Source organism: Hordeum vulgare, chromosome 2H (genome assembly GCF_904849725.1).
Source record: "Hordeum vulgare subsp. vulgare chromosome 2H, MorexV3_pseudomolecules_assembly, whole genome shotgun sequence".
NCBI lineage: Eukaryota > Viridiplantae > Streptophyta > Magnoliopsida > Poales > Poaceae > Hordeum > Hordeum vulgare.
The window spans coordinates 170,385,846-170,405,886 of NC_058519.1; positions in this window are offsets into that span (position 1 = coordinate 170,385,846).

Genomic DNA, 20,041 nt, shown 5'->3' on the forward strand with positions numbered 1-20,041 from the left:
TGTTGGTGATGACGACAGCGATGATTTCCCCCTCCAGGAGGGAAGTTTCCCCGGCAGGATCGTCCTGCCGGAGCTCTAGATTGGTTCTGCTCAAGTTCCGCCTCGTGGTGGCGGCGAAACCACGAAAAAACTCCCTTCTGATTTTTTCCTGGACGAAACCCTCCATATAGCAAAAGAGGAGGGCCAGTGGGCCAGTGGGCTGCCCACAAGCCCCCATGGCGCGACCTGGGGGGTGGCCGCGCCGTGCAGGCTTGTGGGCACCCCTGGTGCCACTCCGGTACTCCTTCAGCCCAGTATTTTTTATATATTGGGGAAAAATCCCCATTGATTTTCATGGCGTTTGGAGTTGCGCAGAATAGGTATCTCAACTTTGCTCCACTTTCAGGCCAGAATTCCAGTTGCCGGTATTCTCTCTCTTCATGTAAACCTTCCAAAATAAGAGAGAAAGGGCATAAGAATAGTACCGTGAAGTGAAATAACAGCCAAAGAAGCGATAAATATCAACATGAAAACGAGATGCAAAATGGACGTATCACATTTGCAAATGCGGCTCTCACAAACCCCCTGGTTTTTATTAACCATTCATTGGTCATGTCTTTCTTACTAGGGTGACCAGTGTACATCCAAGAACGATCACTCATGTTGCCTAGCTACCTATGGGCGCACAAGAAATAAATATATAATTCATCATCTATATTCATCCGGTAATCAAGTTTGTCAGCTTTATTACGTCCATGCAACCTACACGCTAATAGGTAAAGATAGGTGCTAATCCCACCCGAGTATGTGTAGATTGGGTTCGTTTTCCCATGCTCTGCTCTAGATGCGACGCACAATTTCGGCAGCACCTCCCCGCGGTTCTCCTGATACACGTCTTGGCAATAAGCAGAGAGGATGTGTACCCGGAGAACAACAGGGAGGCACTGACGAACCCAATCTACACATACTCAGGTTGTCCATGGATAACGTTGGACAATTTGAAAGGATGGAGGTTATAAATATGCAAAGGCATGCATATTTATAGATGTCTCCCTTTCGAACGGGAGACGCATATTGGTCACGCATACTCATGATTGAAGAAACCTATATCTAGCAAGTTTCATCAGCACGAAGACCGGAACAGAGCATATTAAGGGGGTAGGAGGAGAAGTCATTTGTGCTCACCAACAAACACAGGGGCGTAGCTCGTCCAACGCACGTGGAGGTCGTCGAATAATTGCACATTCAAATTCACACGATCAACACAAATATGATGTTTTTAAAACACAATCGGAAAATATGTGACCTAATTCAAAATTTACAAAACTATGACCCCGTCGGTTTGTGGAAGGCCGAAAAGCACCTTCTCGTTCAACAGGAGGCAGAAGAGTTGTCGGGGGTTGGGGTTAGTGGCATCGGGAGTCGGTGCTGTCAAGGGTCGGTGGTGTCGGGTGTCGGTGGTGTCGGGGTTCGGGGGTTAGTGGCGTCGGTGGTCGGGGGTCAGTGTCGTCGGGGGTCCAGGGTCAGTGGCGTAAGGGGTCGGTGGTCGGGGGACTTTTTGGCCAACAAGAGGCCCAAGAGGTGTCGGAGGTCGGGGGTTGGGGGTCAGTGGCGTCGGGGGCGGCGTATTAACAGCTGCACGGAGTTTTCTGCCAGGGTGTCGTCAGGATGTCGTGTCGGGGTTTCGGGCATCGTGTCGGGGTGTCAGGGTGTCATTTTCTTCTTTATCATCTTTTTTTCCTCCTCTTCTTGTTCTTCTTCTTCTTCTTCCTTCCTTTCTTTTCTTCTTCTTCTTCTTCTTCTTCTTCCTTCCTTCCTTTCTTCTTCTTCTTCTTCTTCTTCTTCTTCTTCTTCTTCTTCCTTCTTTTCCATTTCCCTCTTCTTCTTCTTCTTCTTCTTCTTCTTACTTCTTTTCCTTTTTCGGCTTCTTTATTCTTCTCCTCTCTCCTCTTCTTCTTCTTCTTCTTATTTTTTTATCCTCCTCCTCTTCTTCTTATTCTTCTTCCTTTATCTACTTATTCTTGTTTTATTCTTCATCCTTTTTCTACTTATTTCAATTATGACTATGTAGAATCTAAACCTATCGCTAAACCTATATAGCACTAAACAACAACGAAAATAAAAAAACAGAATCTACCAATCATTAACTAAAAAAGAATCTACCACTAATAAACAAAATAGAATCTACCTCTAAATTAACAAATAACAAATAACATAGCACTAATTAACTAAACCTAGGACTAAATCTACTATTTAATTAAAACAACTAACTAAACTACCACTAAATCAACTAACTAAATCTAATCAAATAAAAAAAACTCACCTATTAGGAGGAGGGTAGTGGGCAGCAGGGGCGGTGGGCAGCTGGGGCGGTGGGCAGCTGGGGAGGAGGGGCACGGGGAGGACGGGGCGAGGAGGAGGGGCCGGGTTGGGAGGCGGCCGGCGGGCGGGAGAGGGGGCGGCCGGTGGGCGGGAGGGGAGGCGGCCGGCGGGCGGGAGGTGAGGCGGCCGGTGGGCGGGAGGGGAGGCAGCCGGCGGGTGGGAGGTGAGGCGGCCGGTGGGCGAGGAGCACGGGTGCGGGGAGGAGGGCACGGGGAGGAGTGCGCGGGGAGGAGGGGGCGGGAGGGGAGGCGGCCGGCGGGCGGGAGGGAAGGCGGACGGCGAGCGGAGGGGAGGCAGTCGGCGGGCGGGGGACGAGAAGAGAGAGCGGGTGAGAGAGACAGAGAGTAGGAGACTGTGGGGTGGGGAGACGGCCGTTAGGGGGAGCTCTCTTTGCCGTCACCACCCCCCCGACGGCAAAGAGCAGGAGATAGGGGACGTGGGGTGGGGAGACGGCCGTTAGGGGGGGGGGGATCTCCTTGCCGTTCGCCCCCCGACGGCAAAGAGCAGGAGGGCAGATGGCAAAGGGAGCACCCGTTATGGGGAGCGAGGGGGTGTGTGGTGGGCCGCCCCGTGCTCTTTGCTGTCTGCCCTCCTTCTCTTTGTCGTGAGCCAGCACACGACAAAGACAAGACTGAAGGCAAAGAGTATCTTTGCCATTAGTCTGCTCTTTGTTGTCAGTTTTTTGGTGACTGACGGAATATAGGGTCTTTGCCATCAGCCAGCACACGGCAAGGAAGAGGCTGACGGCAAATAACTGAATTCCAGGAGTGATTGTCTCTTGGACTAACACTTTTACCTAGTATATTTTAGGTTTAGTCCATAGAGAGCATTGGCTGAAGGTTTGTGAGGAGAAGCCCCTTGATGAAGGAAAGGGAATTGGATTGGCCCAAGCTTCAAGAAAGAGGACTCTTGATTTTATATTTTTGAGAAATCACTTTTGAGTCCATACGAAAGCCAATACTATTAAAAGGGGTTGATGTATTATGATGAATTGGTTGCTCAAGTGCTCAGAGATAGCCACCAAAAATACTTAGCCATTCTCCCACATAACACTTCTGTCCTAAGCCTAATATCCAAAATCGGTGCCACCAAGTTTTCAGATTCGGCTCTACCAATTTTCAACCCAGACAGAACCCTAGCCAAACCTACCATTTCGGTACAACCGGCTTTGCATCGGTGCTACCGAGTTCATTGACCAACTTTTTGTTGCCTTGATACACAAAATCAGAATTTCCAAGTTTGGTTATCGGTGTCACCGAGTTGGGCCATCTGACCATTAGCCACCTTTTCATTTCTACCGAGTTGTGTATATCGGTCTCACCGAGATTCAAAAGTTGCTTACTTTTGTGCAAGTCGGTACCACCGAGTTTATGACTTCGGTGTCACCGAGTTGGTCACTTTAGGTGTAACGGTTGGATTTTCGTTGCTGCCTATATATACCCCTCCACCTACCTCTCATTTGCATAGGAAACACTCAGAAGCCATAATTCATTGCCAGATTCATTTTTCTGAGAGAGAGAGCCACTGCTACCTCTTGAGCTTGCGTTGTTTTTTCCCATGAAGAGGAAAGGGTGATCCAGAAAAGTAGCGATAAGTATTTCCCTCAGTTTGAGAACCAAGGTATCAATCCAGTAGGAGTATCAAGATGAGGCACCAATGTACCAGCGCAAAAACAAACAAACTTGCACCCAACGCTATAAAGGGGTTGTCAATCCCTTCACGATTACTTGCAAGGTGAGATCTGAAGGTGAAAAGTGCAACAAAGTATTTTTGGTATTTTTGTAGATCTGAATATGTCATATGAAGTAGACCCGAGGGCCATGGTGTTCACTAGAGGCTTCTCTCATGATAGCAAGTATTACGGCGGGTGGACGAATTACTGTCGAGCAATTGATAAAATCGCGCAAAGTTATGACGATATCTAAGGCAATGATCATACATATAGGCATCATGTCCGAGACAAGTAGATCGATACTGTCTTCATCTACTACTATTACTCCACACATTGACCGCTATCCAGCATGCATCTAGTGTATTAAGTTCATAACAAACGGAGTAACGCCTTAAGCAAGATGACATGATGTAGAAGGATAAATTCATGCAATATGATATAAACCCCATCCTTTAACCCTTGATGTCAACAACATGATGCGTGCCTCGCTAGCCTTTCTGTCACTGGGTGAGGACACCGCACGGTATGAACCTAAAGCCAAGCAATTCTCCCATTGCAAGAATTATAGATCAAGTTGGCCAAACGAAACCCATAACTCGAAGAGAATTACAAGGATACGAAATCATGCATATAAGAGATCAGAGGAGACTCAAATAATATTCATAGATAATCTGATCACAAATCCACAATTCATCGGATCTCGACAAACACACCACAAAAGAAAGTTACATCGGATAGATCTCCATGAAGATCATGGAGAATTTGTATTGAAGATCCAAGAGAGAGAAGAAGCCATCTAGCTACTAGCTATGGACCCAAAGGTCTGTGGGGAACTACTCACGCATCATCGCAGAGGCAATGGTCTTGATGAAGAAGCCCTCCGTGTCCGAATCCCCCTCCGGCAGGGCACCAGAACGGTCCCCAGATGGGATCTTGCAGAGACAGAAGCTTGCGGCGGCGGAAAAGTATTTTCGTGGCTCTCTCCTTTGGTTTCGGGATTTTAGAGAAATTATAAGCGAAAGAGGTAGGGCAAAGAAGGCACGTGGGGCCCACAAGCCTGCCAGGCGCCCCCCCCCCTAGGGCGCGCCTAGGGGGCTTGTGACCTCCCACGAGGTCTCCTGTCCTGGTTCTCAAGTCCCGTGCGTATCTTCTGTTATGGAAAAAATCATCCCGCAGGTTTTATTGCGTTTGGACTCCATTTAATATTCTTTTCTGAAAAAGGTCAAAAACACAGAAAAACAAAAACTGGCACGAGGCACTGAGTTAATAGGTTAGTCCCAAAAAGGATATAAAATAGCATATTCATGCATATAAAACATCCAAAGTTGACAAGATAATAGCTTGGAACCATAAAAAATTGTAGATACGTTGGAGACGTATCAAGCATCCCCAAGCTTAAGTCATGCTCGTCCTCGAGTAGGGAAGTGATAAAGACCGAATTTTTTTATGTGGAATGCTACCTAACATATTTGTTACTGGTAACTTCTTTCTTGTGGCATGAATGTTCAGATCCATTAGATTCAAAACAATAGTTTACTATTGACATGAAAACAAGAATACTTCAAGCATACTAGCAAAGTATTCATGAACTTTTGAAATAACAAGGCCAAAGAAAGTTATCCCTACAAAATCATATAGTCTGGCTATGCTCCATCATCCCCACACAACGAATTTAAATCATGCACAACCCCGGTATTGGCCAAGTAATTGTTTTCGCACTCTTACTTTCTCAAACTTTTTGAACTCTCACGCAATACATGAGCGTGAGCAATGGATATAGCACTATAGGTGGAATAGAGTGTGGTGGAGGTTGTGAGGCAAAAACGGAGGAGATGGTCACATCGACTTGGCATATCAATGGGCTATGGAGATGCCCATCAATAGACATAAATGGGCTATGGAGATGCCCTTCAATAGATATCAATGTGAATGAGTAGGGATTGCCATGCAATGGATGCACTAGAGCTAAAAGTGTATGAAAGCTCAAAAAAGAAAACTAGTGGGTGTGCACCCAACTTGCTTGCTCACGAAAACCTAGGGCTATTTTGAGGAAGCCCATCATTCGAATATACAACCCAAGTTATATAATGAAAATTCCCACTAGTATATGGAAGTGACAAAACAAGAGACTCTCTATCATGAAGAACATGGTGCTATTTTGAGCAATGGATAGTAGAATTGTCCCTTCTCTCTTTTTCTCTAATTTTGTTTGTTTGTGCTCTTTGGCCTCTTTTTTCATTTTTTGGTGGGCATTTTTGGCCTCTTTTTTATTTCCTCACATGGGACAATGCTCTAATAATGATGATCATCACACTTCTATTTACTTACAACTCAATACTTAGAACAATGATGGCTCTATATGAAATGCCTCCGACAGTGTGCCGGGATGTGCAACGATCTCGCTTAGAGTATGACCTTGAAACATCTCGCTAGCTATCTTACGATCATGCAATGGAAAAATGAAAGTGACAGCACATGTCATGAGACGGAACGGTGGGAGTTGCATGGCAATATATCTCGGAATGTCTATGAAAATGCCATAATAGGTAGGTATGGTGGCTGTTTCGAGGAAGGTATATGGTGGGTTTGTGTACCGGCGAAAGTTGCGCGGCACTAGAGAGGCTAGCAATGGTGGAAGGTGAGAGTGCATCTATACCATGGACTCACATTAGTCATGAAGAACTCATATACTTATTGTAAAAGTTTTATTAGTAATCGAAACAAAGTGCTAACCGCATACTCCTAGGGGAAGGGTTGGTAGGTGTTAACCATTGCACGATCCCGACCGCCACACAAAGGATGACAATCAATAAATCAATTATGCTCCGACTTCCTAACATAACGGTTCACCATACGTGCATGCTACGGGAATCACTAACCTCAACACAAGTATTTCTAGATTCACAACACCCTACTAACATGACTCTAATATTACCATATCCATATCTCAAAATTAATTGTGAGGAATCAAACTTCTCTTTCTAATCAATGCACTTGAATATGAAAGTTTTTATTATATCCTCTTTGGATGCCTATCATAATTGGGACTAATTTCATAGCACAGGCCAATTACCAAGTTACTTAGAGAGAGCACTCTCAAAAAGATATAAGTGAAGATCGAGAGTTTTTATTTCTAGAAAATATGACACCGCCGTGCTCTAACAAGATTTAAGTGAAGCACTGGAGCAAAATTATCTAGCTGAAAAGATAGAAGTGAAGCACATTGAGCATTCTAACAAATTCACGATGAGTGCATGTCCTTCTCAAAAAGGTGTGCAGCAAGGATGATTGTGACAAAAAAAAAGCAAAGACTCCTATAATACACGACGCTCCAAGCAAAACACATATCATGTGGTGAATAAAAATATAGCTCCAAGTAACGTTACCGATGGATTGAAGACAAAAGAGGGGATGCCTTCCTGGGGCATCCCCAAGCTTAGGCTTTTTTGGTGTCCTTGAATTTGGCTTGGGATGACGTGGGAATCCCCAAGCTTAAGCTCTTTCCACTCTTTATTCCATTGCCCATGAGAACATCACCCAAAACATGAAAACTTCACAACACAAAACTTAAACAGAAATTCGTGATATCATTAGCATAAGAAAACAAACCACCAACTCTTTAGGTACAGTAGTAAACATGATTTCCATTTAGATTGATGTTATATTACTATATTCTCACTTTTCCCATGGCTAGTACCCCCTGATACTAACCATAGTTTCATCAAAATAAGCAATCAACACAACAAAAACAGAATCTGTCAAAAACACACCAGTGAAATCTGTATACTTCGTATACCTCAGATATCCCAAAAATTCTGAACAATTATGACAATTAGGGAAATTCGCATATCAATCATCAGAAAAAATAATCAACTCAAAAGCTCTTTATGGATAGGAATTAAAAATAATTTCGTGAGCACAAGGTTTCTGTCTTTTTCAGCATGATCAAACAACTATCACCAAAACTAATCATAAAGGTTCTACTTGGCACAAACACTAAAAAACATAAAAAAACACAATCATAACAGAATTATGATGGTGTGGACACAATAAAACAGAAAGAAAAAGCAAAAATAAATTTATTCATTGGGTTGCCTCCCAACAAGCGTTATCGTTTAACGCCCTTAGCTAGGCATAAGGCGATTGATGGGGTTATAGTCCCAGGGTAGGGTCATAGGCCTGCCCTATAGGTCCTACCCAAGGACTACCCTTCATAGAGGGCAAGGCCCTTAGACAGTTCCGACTTAACTAAGGACTCCCCCATCATCCAGTCGGTGACGAGCATTCAGAGCGTATTTAACGTATTGACTGAATTCCACTCTGTACATCGTAACCTCCCAGGAGGGCAACGGTCATACGTTTTCATGCACCATTATTAACATTTAAGGCGTACGTTACCTGTAACGTAGGCATTTATTCGCCACTATTCCACCCCTGTCCACCGGGCCATTATGAAGGGCAGCGCACTCTATATAAGCCGCCCTTCCCCACTGGTGCAGGGGTTGGCATTTACTGTAATCGTATATTCCACTCGACACTAAGCTCCCAAGAGCACTGAGACATAGGTCTTTTACCTCCACCGTAGAGGGGCCTGAACTCATACAACCTCGCCGTAGATAAGGCTCTGCCCATCCTTTCGTACCCTACACATCTACTGTCACACTTATACCGACGACAGTTGGCGCCCACCGTGGGGCAGGCGTCTAAGCTACTTCCGGCGAGTTTGCAACTTCATCTTTTCATCATGTCGTCTGGCAGAGATTTGTGCATGGGTCATGAGATCCTCTTCGACGCACTCTCCTTCATCGTCGACGATTCGGCAAGGCTTCGGGATGCGCCTCTCGACGTCGAGGCGCTCCCCAGTCGCGGGGCTACACACTTCCGTGCCGGTGCCCGCAGCATCCTTCTTCTCCAGCAATCGGCCCCGGTGTCCATCTTCGCCCCCGTCACGCGCCGCAACAAGCGGTCCCGCCGTCCGCGGCTCCAGCATTGGGTGCGACAAGCCCAGGCGCGACAGAACACGTCCTCTCAAGTGGCGGTCCTTGAGTCGGTTGTGGTCGCACCGCCGTCCTAGTGCTTGGACTCAGTTCTGACTGAGTTACCTTCCGAGTACTTGGGTCGCGGGCCTACAGCAGAAATTCTCATGGCCGATTCCCATGAAAGTCCCCTCCGAACTGGTCGGAACGAGCACGAGGTCGGCGAATCATCCGGCGCTCGTCGTCAACACCGCTGTTCTGCCAGTCGACGCACTCGCCAGAGCAACGTTGAGGTGTTCCGCACACCCGTCCTCAACCTGGTTGTCGCTGCCAAGATAGCCGATTCCCTCCAACCGACTGATTCAGAGGCTGGTAGAGGGATCGAGCATACGGCGCAGCAGCAGAATTTCACGGTCTCCCAGTCGCACAATAGGATCCAGAACAATTATTTTCACGCGAACACGCATCGGTCGGTTTTCAGCCCCGACTCTCACCAGCGGCGCGGAGGGGGCAACCGTTCCAGAAATCCCGAAGATCGTCGCCGTTCACGCTCCCCTCCGTGGGATGGGCCTTACGGGCCCCGGCATCACGACGATCGGCGTTCAGTCGGTGACGCGTATGATCCAAGGCCCGACGCAAGAGGGTACATCGCATAGAGGAAGGTCGACAGGAGTCGAGCCCACCGTGATGGTCACGATAGAGACCGTCCGAGTGGAAGCAGGACCATCGTCTCTGGTCCCGAGTGCTTCATTCGGGCCATCCGTTCAGCTGACATGCCTCCCAACTTCTGATTGGCGACGGGAATCAGCAAGTTCACTGGAGAGTCCAAGCCAGAAATGTGGCTGGACGACTACAGAGTGGCGGTCCAGATCGGTGGTGGAGATGACCAGGTCGCCATGAAACATCTCCCCCTAATGCTCGACGGCTCGGCACGAGCATGGCAGAACCAGTTGGCTCCGTCAAGCATCTACAGCTGGGCCGATCTGTCCCGAGTCTTCATCAGGACCTTCGAGGGCACGTGCAAATGCCCTGCTGGTCTCGTGGAGCTCCAGCACTGTGTCCAGAAGCAGAATGAGCCCCTGCGCGATTTCATCCAGCGCTGGACGACCCTCTATCACACGGTGGAGAACGTCACAGAGCACCAAGCAGTCTGCGCCTTCAAGGCAGGCGTGCGGTACAGAGATTTGTACCTGAAGTTCGGTCAGACAGGCGACATCTCCATGAGCAAGATGATGGAGATAGCCACACACTATGCAAATGGCGAAGAAGAGGACCGCATACGTAGCGGCAAGCATAAGGCAGTCGCCGACGGAGATGGGAACATCAATCGGAAGCAAAAGCAGAAAGCTCCATCCACTCCGCAGGCAGAGGCAGCAGCCGTTACGAATGCCAAGTTCAAGGGTAAGGGGAAAACTGAGTATACCCCCAAGAAGAAACAATTCGGAAATTCCATCCTGGATCAGCCATGTCCAATCCACACGAAGATGGACGAATAAGGCAACACCATATTCCCGAAGCACACCACTCGGCAGTGTCGCCTCCTGATCCAAGGATTCGGTGAGGGCCAGCCGAGTGAAAAGGACACCGAGCAGGATGATGAGGACAAGGAGGATCCGTTCCCCCAAGTCCATGCAACATTGATGATTTTAGCTGACGTGGAAAGCAAGAGTCTACTGAAGCTGGTGAACAGGGAGGTGAACATGGCAACCCCAACCAACCCCACGTTCCTCAAATGGTCTCAGACTGCGATCACCTTTGATCAGTCGGACCATCCAGCACACGTGCCCACCCTAGGGAGGCAAGCTCTGGTCGTCGACCCGGTGGTGGAAGGAGTCTGACTGCGCAAAGTCCTCATGGACGGCGGCAGCGGCTTGAACATCATGTACGCCGACACTCTCAAGGGGATGGGCATTCCGATGTCCAAACTTAGCGAGAGCAGCATGCAGTTCCACGGAATCGTCCCAGGACGAAAGGCCAAGTCACTCGGCCAGATCACGTTGGACGTCCTTTTCGGCTCTGACAAGAACTTCCGCAAGGAAAAGCTGACATTCGAGGTGGTGGACTTCCAGAGTGCATACCATGTGATTCTGGGCCGTCCGGCGTATGCACGTTTCATGGCCCGTCCATGTTACGTGTATTTGAAGCTGAAGATGCCGGGTCCCAAAGGTGTGATCACGGTCACAGGCAATCGGCAGCGGGCCGAGGAGTGTTTTCAGCAGGGGTCGAGGATTGCCGATTAGCAGATGGCAATCCTCGAGCTGGATGAGTACAAGAAGACAGCCGACCTCGCTGACTTGATGCGTTTGAAGAAGCCAGCTTCGGAGTCCGCATTCCAGTCGGCGGAAGACACGAAGAAAGTCAGCATCCACCCGACGAACGACACCGCTGCCCCGACGAACATCTCCACCACCCTTGTTCCAAAATAGGAAGCCGAGCTCATCCAATTCCTCCGTGAGAACTGGGACATTTTCGCATGGAAGACCGCTGACATGCCAAGTGTACCCAGGGAGTTGGCTGAGCACCGAATGCATGTGGATCCAGCTTCTCGGCCCGTCCGAGAACGCCTGTGTCGGTCCGCCGCGCACAAAAGGAAGGCAATCAGAGAGGAGGTGGCTAAACTTTTGGCGGCCAACTTCATCCGTGAGGTACACCACTCCGAGTGGCTCGCCAATGTTGTCATGGTGCCCAAGAAGGACAAGTCTCTCCGTATGTGCATCGATTTCAAGCATCTCAATAAGGTCTGTCCGAAAGATCATTTCCCGCTCCCCCGCATTGATCAAATTTTTGGTTCGACTGCGGGCTGCGAGCGTTTATCATTCCTTGATGCCTATTCGGATTATCATCAGATCCGTCTGTATGGTCCGGATGAATTAAAAACAGCCTTCATCACCCCATTCGGGTGTTTCTGCTACATCACTATGCCATTCGGTTTGAAGAATGCAGGAGCAACTTTTATGCGCATGATCCAAAAATGCCTCCTTGACCAGATCGGTCAAAATGTGGAGGCATATATGGACGATATCGTAGTCAAGTCACGCAAAGGTTCCGACCTGCTGACTGACTTGGCAGAAACATTCGCTAACCTACGTAGGTACGATATCAAGCTCAACCCAGAAAAGTGTTCATTCGGCGTTCCCAACGGGAAGTTACTCGGTTTCTTTGTTTTCGAACGAGGGATCGATGTCAACCCCGAAAAGATCGGGACCATCGTCCGAATGGAGCGGCCGGTCAGAATACATGATGTTCAAAGGCTCACAGGTTGCCTAGCGGCTTTGAGCAGGTTTATCGCTCGGCTCGGTGAGAAGGCGTTACCTCTGTACCGACTCATGAAGAAATCAGTTACTTTCGAGTGGACAGACGAAGCCCAAATTGCATTCGACGACCTCAAAGCCCTGCTTTCCACCCAGCCGGTTCTTACTGCCCCGCTCAGTAAAGAACCCCTTCTTCTGTACATCGCGGCTACAAATCAAGTCGTCAGCATTGTTCTCACAGTCGAACGCGAAGAAGAAGGCAAAGCATACAAGGTTCAGCGGCCAGTATATTATGTCTCCGAAGTCTTGACTCCTTCCAAGCAGAGGTATCCCCATTATCAAAAGCTTATTTACGGGATCTACATGACTGCAAAGAAGGTAGCTCATTATTTCCAAGACCACTCGGTGTTTGTCATATCTGATGCTCCGTTGTCGGAAATCCTCCACAACCGGGACGCATGAGGCCGAGTGGCGAAGTGGGCAATAGAGATGTTATACTGCGACATCAAGTTTGAAGCCAAGAAGGCTATAAAGTCTCAAGCTCTGGCTGACTTCATAGCAGAATGGGTAGAACAACAGCAACCGACTCACATCTACTCGGCTCATTGGACCATGTTTTTCGATGGGTCCAAGATGTTGAATGGCTCCGGCGCGAGCGTAGTGATCATATCGCCAAAAGATAACAAACTCAAGTATGTGTTGCAGATACATTATGATTCTTCCAACAACGAGGCAGAGTACGAAGCTCTCCTTTACGGATTGCGCATGGCCATCACACTCGGCGTCCGTCGCCTTATGGTCTATGGCGACTCGGATTTGGTGGTTAATCAAGTGATGAAGGAGTGGGATGTCAGGAACCCCACCATGACTGCATACTGCAACGTAATAAGGAAGCTCGATAAGAAGTTTGAAGGTCTGGAACTTCACCATGTTCCCCGACTGAAAAACCAAGCGGCAGATGAATTGGCGAAACTTGGATCCACTCGGAGAACGGTCCCGAGTGATGTCTGCCTCGAGCACTTACACCTTCCCTCAGTAAAAGAAGATCCTTTCACAGAGGAACCAGTACAACCGAATTGCTCAACAGATCCGACTGAAGTCGAGGTCCCTGTTGTGGTTGATTTGATCATGGAGATTCTTGCTCTCATCCCCGAATGGACTGTGTCGTTCATTGCGTACATCCTGAGGCAAGAATTACCAGAAGACGAAGTCCAAGCTAGGCAGATCGTCCGCAGATCGAAGTCCTTCACCATCATTGATGGCCAGTTGTACAGGGAAAGTGTTTCAGGCATCCTTCAGCGGTGCATCTCCCCTGAGGAGGGACAGCTAATCTTGGAAGAAATCCACTCGGGAACCTGCGGCCATCAGGCCTCCTCAAGGGCGATCGTCGCCAAAGCTTTCAGAGCTGGTTTCTTTTGGTTGCAGGCGAATGAAATGGCAAAGGATATGGTCGACTATTGTGAAGGCTGTCAGTTCTATTTGAACAAGTCCCACAAGCCAACGTATGCGCTGAAGACAATTCCTCTCGTCTGGCCATTCGCCGTGTGGTGATTAGATATAGTCGGACCATTCAGAACAGGTCAAGGAGGATTCACTCATCTACTGGTAGCAATCGACAAGTTCACCAAGTGGATTGAAGCCAAGCCCATCAAGAAGCTCGACGCCCTTACGACCATCAAATTTATCAAAGACATCATCTCCAGATACAGGGTTCCGCACAGCATAATCACCGACAACGGCACAAACTTCGACACGGACAGGTTCAAAGGCTTTTGCACAGGCCAAGGAATCCGAGTGGATTTTGCATCCGTGGCACACACCCAAACAAATGGGCAAGCAGAGCGGGCGAATGGTCTTATTCTTCAAGTGTTGAAGCCTCGACTCCTGCGAGAAGTTGGACATGCCGTCGGCGCATGGGTCATCGAACTGCCTTCGGTGCTGTGGGGCCTCCGCACAACTCCGAATAGATCTAAAGGGCGATCCCCGTTCTTCCTCGTTTATGGAGTAGAGGCGGTCCTTCCGAGTGACTTTCTTCACAACTCTCCACGAGTCGAACTCTTCTCCGAAGCCGAAGCTGAGCAAGCTAGGCAAGACGAAGTGGATCTTCTGGAAGAAGAGCGCGAGATGGCACTGACTCGCTCAACAATTTTTCAACAAGATCTGCGGTGATTTCACGCGCGACACGTCAGGAGTCGCACATTCCAAACAGCCGACCTGGTGCTCCGAGTGGATCAGCAGAGGCCACACAAGTTGGCTCCCGACTGGGAAGGACCCTTCATCATCTCTAAGGTGCTGAACAATGGGGCCTATCGACTTTACAACCTCGACAGGGAAACAGACGAGCCGCGAGCATGGAACGGAGATCTCCTGAAGCGCTTCTACACATGACCGCCGACGGGAACAATGTAAAGAACACGTATCATTGAAGTAATACAAAGCAGATTGATTTCTTGCAGGTTCAAAATTCTTCCGCGTTTGGAGGCTCCGGTCTAAAAAATTCTCTCCGAGTGTGCACTAAAAGTCGCACTCGGGAACTTAGCTGTGACCCAGAGTCGCCTAAGTACAAACTCTCTCCGAGTGTGCACTAAAAGTCGCACTCGGGGACTTAGCTGCGACCCAGAGTCGCCTAAGTACAAACTCTCTCCGAGTGTGCACTAAAAGTCGCACTCGGGGACTTAGCTGCGACCCAGAGTCGCCTAAGTAAAAAACTCTCTCTCCGAGTGTGCACTAAAAGTCGCACTCGGGGACTGAGCTGCGACCCAGAGTCGCCTAAGTAAAAAACTCTCTCTCCGAGTGTGCACTAAAAGTCGCACTCGGGGACTTAGCTGCGACCCAGAGTCGCCTAAGTAAAAAACACTCTCTCCGAGTGTGCACTAAAAGTCGCACTCGGGGACTTAGCTGCGACCCAGAGTCGCCTAAGTAAAAAGCTTCCTCCGAGTGTATACTTGAGATCCACTCGGAGGCTTAGCAGACCCTCATTGAGGCTCATGTGGATGTGAAGACAATTGACAACTACATGAGTAACAACTCATTCCGAGTGTGCACTAAAAGTCGGACTCGGGGACTTAGCTGCGACTCAGAGTCACCTAAGTAAAAAGCTTCCTCCGAGTGTATACTCGAGATCCACTCGGAGGCTTAGAAGACCCTCATTGAGGCTCATGTGGATGTGAAGACAATTGACAACTACATGAGTAACAACTCATTCCGAGTGTGCACTAAAAGTCGCACTCGGAGACTTAGCTGCGACCCAGAGTCGCCTAAGTACAAAGCTTCTTCCGAGTGTATACTCGAGATCCACTCGGAGGCTTAGCAGACCCTCATTGAGGCTCATGTGGATGTGAAGACAACTGACAACTACATGAGTAACAACTCATTGTGAGTGTACACTAAAAGTCGCACTCGGAGACTTAGCCGCGACCAAGAGTCGCCTAAGAAAAAGCTCACTCCGAGTGCGCACTCGGAGACTTGGCAGACCCTCATTGAGGCTCATTTGGATGTGAAGACAACTGACAACTACATGCTCCGCTTGTTTTCCATTGGTTCACCAAGAAACGCCAAACAAAAACCACGAGGCAAAATCGTGTCAAAAAAAAACTTAGCAAAATATTCGATTCGAATTCAAAGATGAAACCACGAATGTGACGACCAATAGCAGTGTCCAAAGTTTGATACTGATACCACTTGGCATACCGAGGTAAATGTGCGTTCACCATAAAGTTTTTCAAGCGTCACCAGGACTGGTAGGCTCCACAAAGGTGTCAAGGTCGATCCCGTCTGTGATGCGAGTGGCTCTGTCGAGGAAGGTCTCCATGAAATCTTTGAATCGAAGCTTCTTGGTGTTGGCGACCTGCAATGTCTTCAGCTTTTCTTCGCGAGCTTCCTTGGAGTGCACTCGGACCAGAGATAGCGCCACGTCCGCACCACAACGAGCAGCAGACTTCTTCCATGCCTGCACTATGCTCGGGACGTCCTCCAGCCGAGTCATCAACCCATCTATTTCTTGCCGGGAATCGTCTTCAGGACATTGCTCCTTCTCGATCCGGCCGATGACTTCTCTCAGGCGGCCAACAAAAGGGCCCACTCCGCTAAGGAAAATATGCCCTCGGAGCAATTCCCGGTTGGCTTAATCGCCGAGTGGAACGTTCGGAATAACCGACCGTTCAACTCGGCTGCTTCAGCCTCAGCGTCCCAACAGAAGTCTGCAAAGAAAAGACAAGCAGAAAGTAAGCGCAGAATGAACTCCAAAGTCAAGAAGCACTCGGCAAAAACTTACCACCAAGCAGTGCAACCATATTCCTTGCCCAGTCGCTGACGTACTTCTCCTGCGCCATGCACCGAGTGTTCATCAACTTCAGCTGGCCCATCCGTTCGGTTCTTTGACTATTCAATTTTTCAATTTCGGCTAGCAATGCCTTGTTGGTATCCCGAGACTCCTCCAAAGACTTCTCTCGGTCAGCAAGATCCCCCTTCACACCAGCCAGGTCATTCACAGCCGCCTCCAAGTCCGCAGCAAGCTGAAACTTCTCAGCCTTCAGAGCATTGTACGCGGATCCCATTTCGCAAGTCTTCTGCAAAATAAGAGCAAAGGGAAGATCAGACACATTCAACAAGGAAAAAGTAGCGGCTTCTATGACAAAACAATCAAAGTTCTTCATACCCCTGCCGATGCAAGCAATCGACAGCGGTCTCGGGGACTATACCCAGTGGGTTCACTAAGAGTGACCCCACTGGCATGAAGCTCGAACAGGTTAGCCCTATTGAGCTCCATGACAAACAGACAAATCTACGAGAATGCTATTACCCGACCTGAGTAACACTACTCTCGGGAACTACATCCAGTGGTGCACTCCGAGTGCCCCCACTTGTAATATTCGGGCAGATCTGCTCTCATCTGCTAGGATCACGGGAAATACATATAAAGACAACTGACGGTGCAAGCACTCGACAGAAGTCTCGGGAACTACACCCACTGGGTTCACTCGGAGTGAACCCACTGCAAAATAATCCTACTGTATCCGAGTATATCACTTAAATTCCCAGTGGGTAACAAGAGGAAAGTAAACACTTACTAGCGCACTTACTCGGATATCGTCCCAGAGTTCCAAGATTTTCTTGTACAAAGACGCGATGGAGTCATATGCTCCCTTGGCGTCACCCACCATCAGCTCCACCTGCACCATGGCTTCCTTGGCGGCCCCCACCTGGTCTTCTGGGAGGTGTCGGGCGTCATATTGAACGGTTGACGGACCCGGCACGACAGAAGACTCCTTGGGCATCCCAAGCTCCTTTCCAGTCGGTTCCGCCGCGAGGGGCACCGTCTCAGTCAGCGGCATCGTCTTGGTCGGCGGCACGTTCATGGTGGGAGCAGCAGCAGAAGGGACAACCTCAAGGACAGGCGCCAAAGCTGGCCCTGACCACCTTTGGTCGTCGTCCTCCATATGAATCACCTCCGAAGGAAGCCCGACTGAACAACACGAATTATAGAAAAAGGGCAAGATTAAAGACAGCACTCGCGAAACAATAATACAAACTCTCGGAGTTGTGACAACGTACCTTGCTGGGATGTGGCAGCGTTATCTGTATCCATGGGATCATCGTCCTGGCATGGCAGAGAGGTGGCGGAGGTAACAGCTCCGTCGAGTAAAATCCACTCGACGGATAAGCATGAGTTCAATCAGATACTAAAAAGAGGATGGGAGAACAAGACACTTACGCTCAGGCGACTAGAACAGTGATCCTCATCCGAGGCAAAGCTTTCCGAGGCTTAGGCCCACTAGGTTTGGCCACCTTGGACGGCTGGTCCGTGGGCTCGCCAGCAGGGTCCCTGGTCCTGTTCACACTCCGGGCACTCGGAGCCACGGGAGAAGCTGGCGCAGCACTCGGGGCCGCTGGAGGAGCCAGCGGAGCCGCGGAATCGTGATGGCGCTCAGTTCGATGCTCTGATGGTGGAGGTGGCGAGCTCTGCTGCCCAACCTCCTCCTCCTCCTCTTCGGTCTCCTCCTCCGTCTCCCCACTGTCGGAGACGTACTCGGCGCTATCCACGCTGCCCTCCTGGCTGCCCTCCTCTTCCTCAGCTGGATTCCCGTTCGAGATGGCAGAATACCAGTTGGTCCACTCCTGCACAAAACACAGTCGGCAACGTCAGACGTCAGGCAGCGGTACAAGAAAAGCGATAAATCTAAGAAGATTGAAAGCTCTCGACAAGATGTGCCCACCTCATTCGGAGGAGGATTACCGGCGCGGAAGGGCTTCAGCCGCCGGGCTCCTTGGGGGTTGTCGCATGCGCCTGTGATGCCGTGAACCCACGCTATCACAGTCTCCCCGGTCACGCATTCTGGATGAGTCCGAGTGGAATCCTCAGGCCCCGCATTGTGCCACATGGCGTGGTGTTGGGCTTGCAGCGGCTGGATGTGTCGACCCAGAAAAATCTCCAGCAAGTCCGTGCTGGTGACTCCCTTGCGGATGACGGCTATCAGCACGTCGACCAGAGGCTGGATCTGGATCTTTTCCCCCTTTGAGAGCGCAAGCTGCCTGGGAGGGGCCGGACGGTCTAGGCTAAAAGGTGGCAACCCAGTAGCAGCATTCGGACAAGCGATGTCCTGGCAATAGATCCAGGTCGATTGCCAGTTCCTAACTGACTCGGACAACTGGAGAGGGGGGTAGCTGCTCTTTGTTTTCTTCTGGAAGCCTAAGCCCCCGCAGAGCTGGAGGAGATGGGTCTTATCGTCCGACTGGCTAAGCTTTTTGACGGTTTGGGACCTAGCGGAGAAGACGTACTTAAAGAGCCCCCAGTGGGGGGGGGGGACATCCAATAAAGCACTCGCAAAGGGTGACGAATGCGGCAAGGTGGGCTATCGCGTTCGGAGGAAAATGATGGAGCTGCGCCCCGAAGTGATTCATAATACCTCGGAAGAAGGGGTGGGGAGGCAAGGAGAAACCCCTGAACACATGGCTGAGCAGCAGGACGCGCTCCCCCTCCTTCGGCGTCGGCTCCGTCTCGCCCTCCGGCAGCCTCCACAACTTGTTGGCGATCATGTCATGCTCCACCAGCTCCAGCAAGTCCTCCGCCGTCACCGTGGAGTGGAGGCAATCCCCCTGGATCCAACCTACCGGCAGTGCCCGCTGTCGCCGCTGAGCAGGGGCCGCCCCCTTCTTCTTCTTCTGCGACTCGAGTTTGCTGGTCTGCCCCTTCGTCATGGCAAAGGCAACAGGTTCGTAGAGGAGGAGAGGAAGGAGGAGACTTGGGGCGTGCACAGAGCTGCAGGAGGAGCGGGGTTAATGCGAGGAAGATGAGCAGCGCAGCAAGAAATCCCCGCGAGAGGGGCTTATATAAGCTTCCGACTGAGTCGCTAACAGGTGGCCCCGAAACCTTATCCCCCCGACCGGTTGCTGCGATGTTAGTGGAGAAGATAAAGGCGCGGTAATCGAGGCGGCAAAACCTACTCGATGGCGATGTCGTCATCCCCGCTGAGCGCGCGACAACTGAAATTTGAGGATCCCGAAAAATCCGCCGCTGTCAGTTTGACCGGTCACATCGAAAGATTCCGCGGAAGCACTCAGTCTCTGACGGTTCGTTTCACGGATATATTCATTCGGATCATTGGTTAAAAGAATAAATTGGATCGAGGCAAACAACGCCAAAGTCACATCCATACTAGTCGGATCTGTACTCCAGGCATCACTTCATCGTTCCAACCCCGATCCATTCGGGGACTAATGCTGGGGTTATAGTCCCAGGGTAGGGTCATAGGCCTGCCCTATAGGTCCTACCCATGGACTAC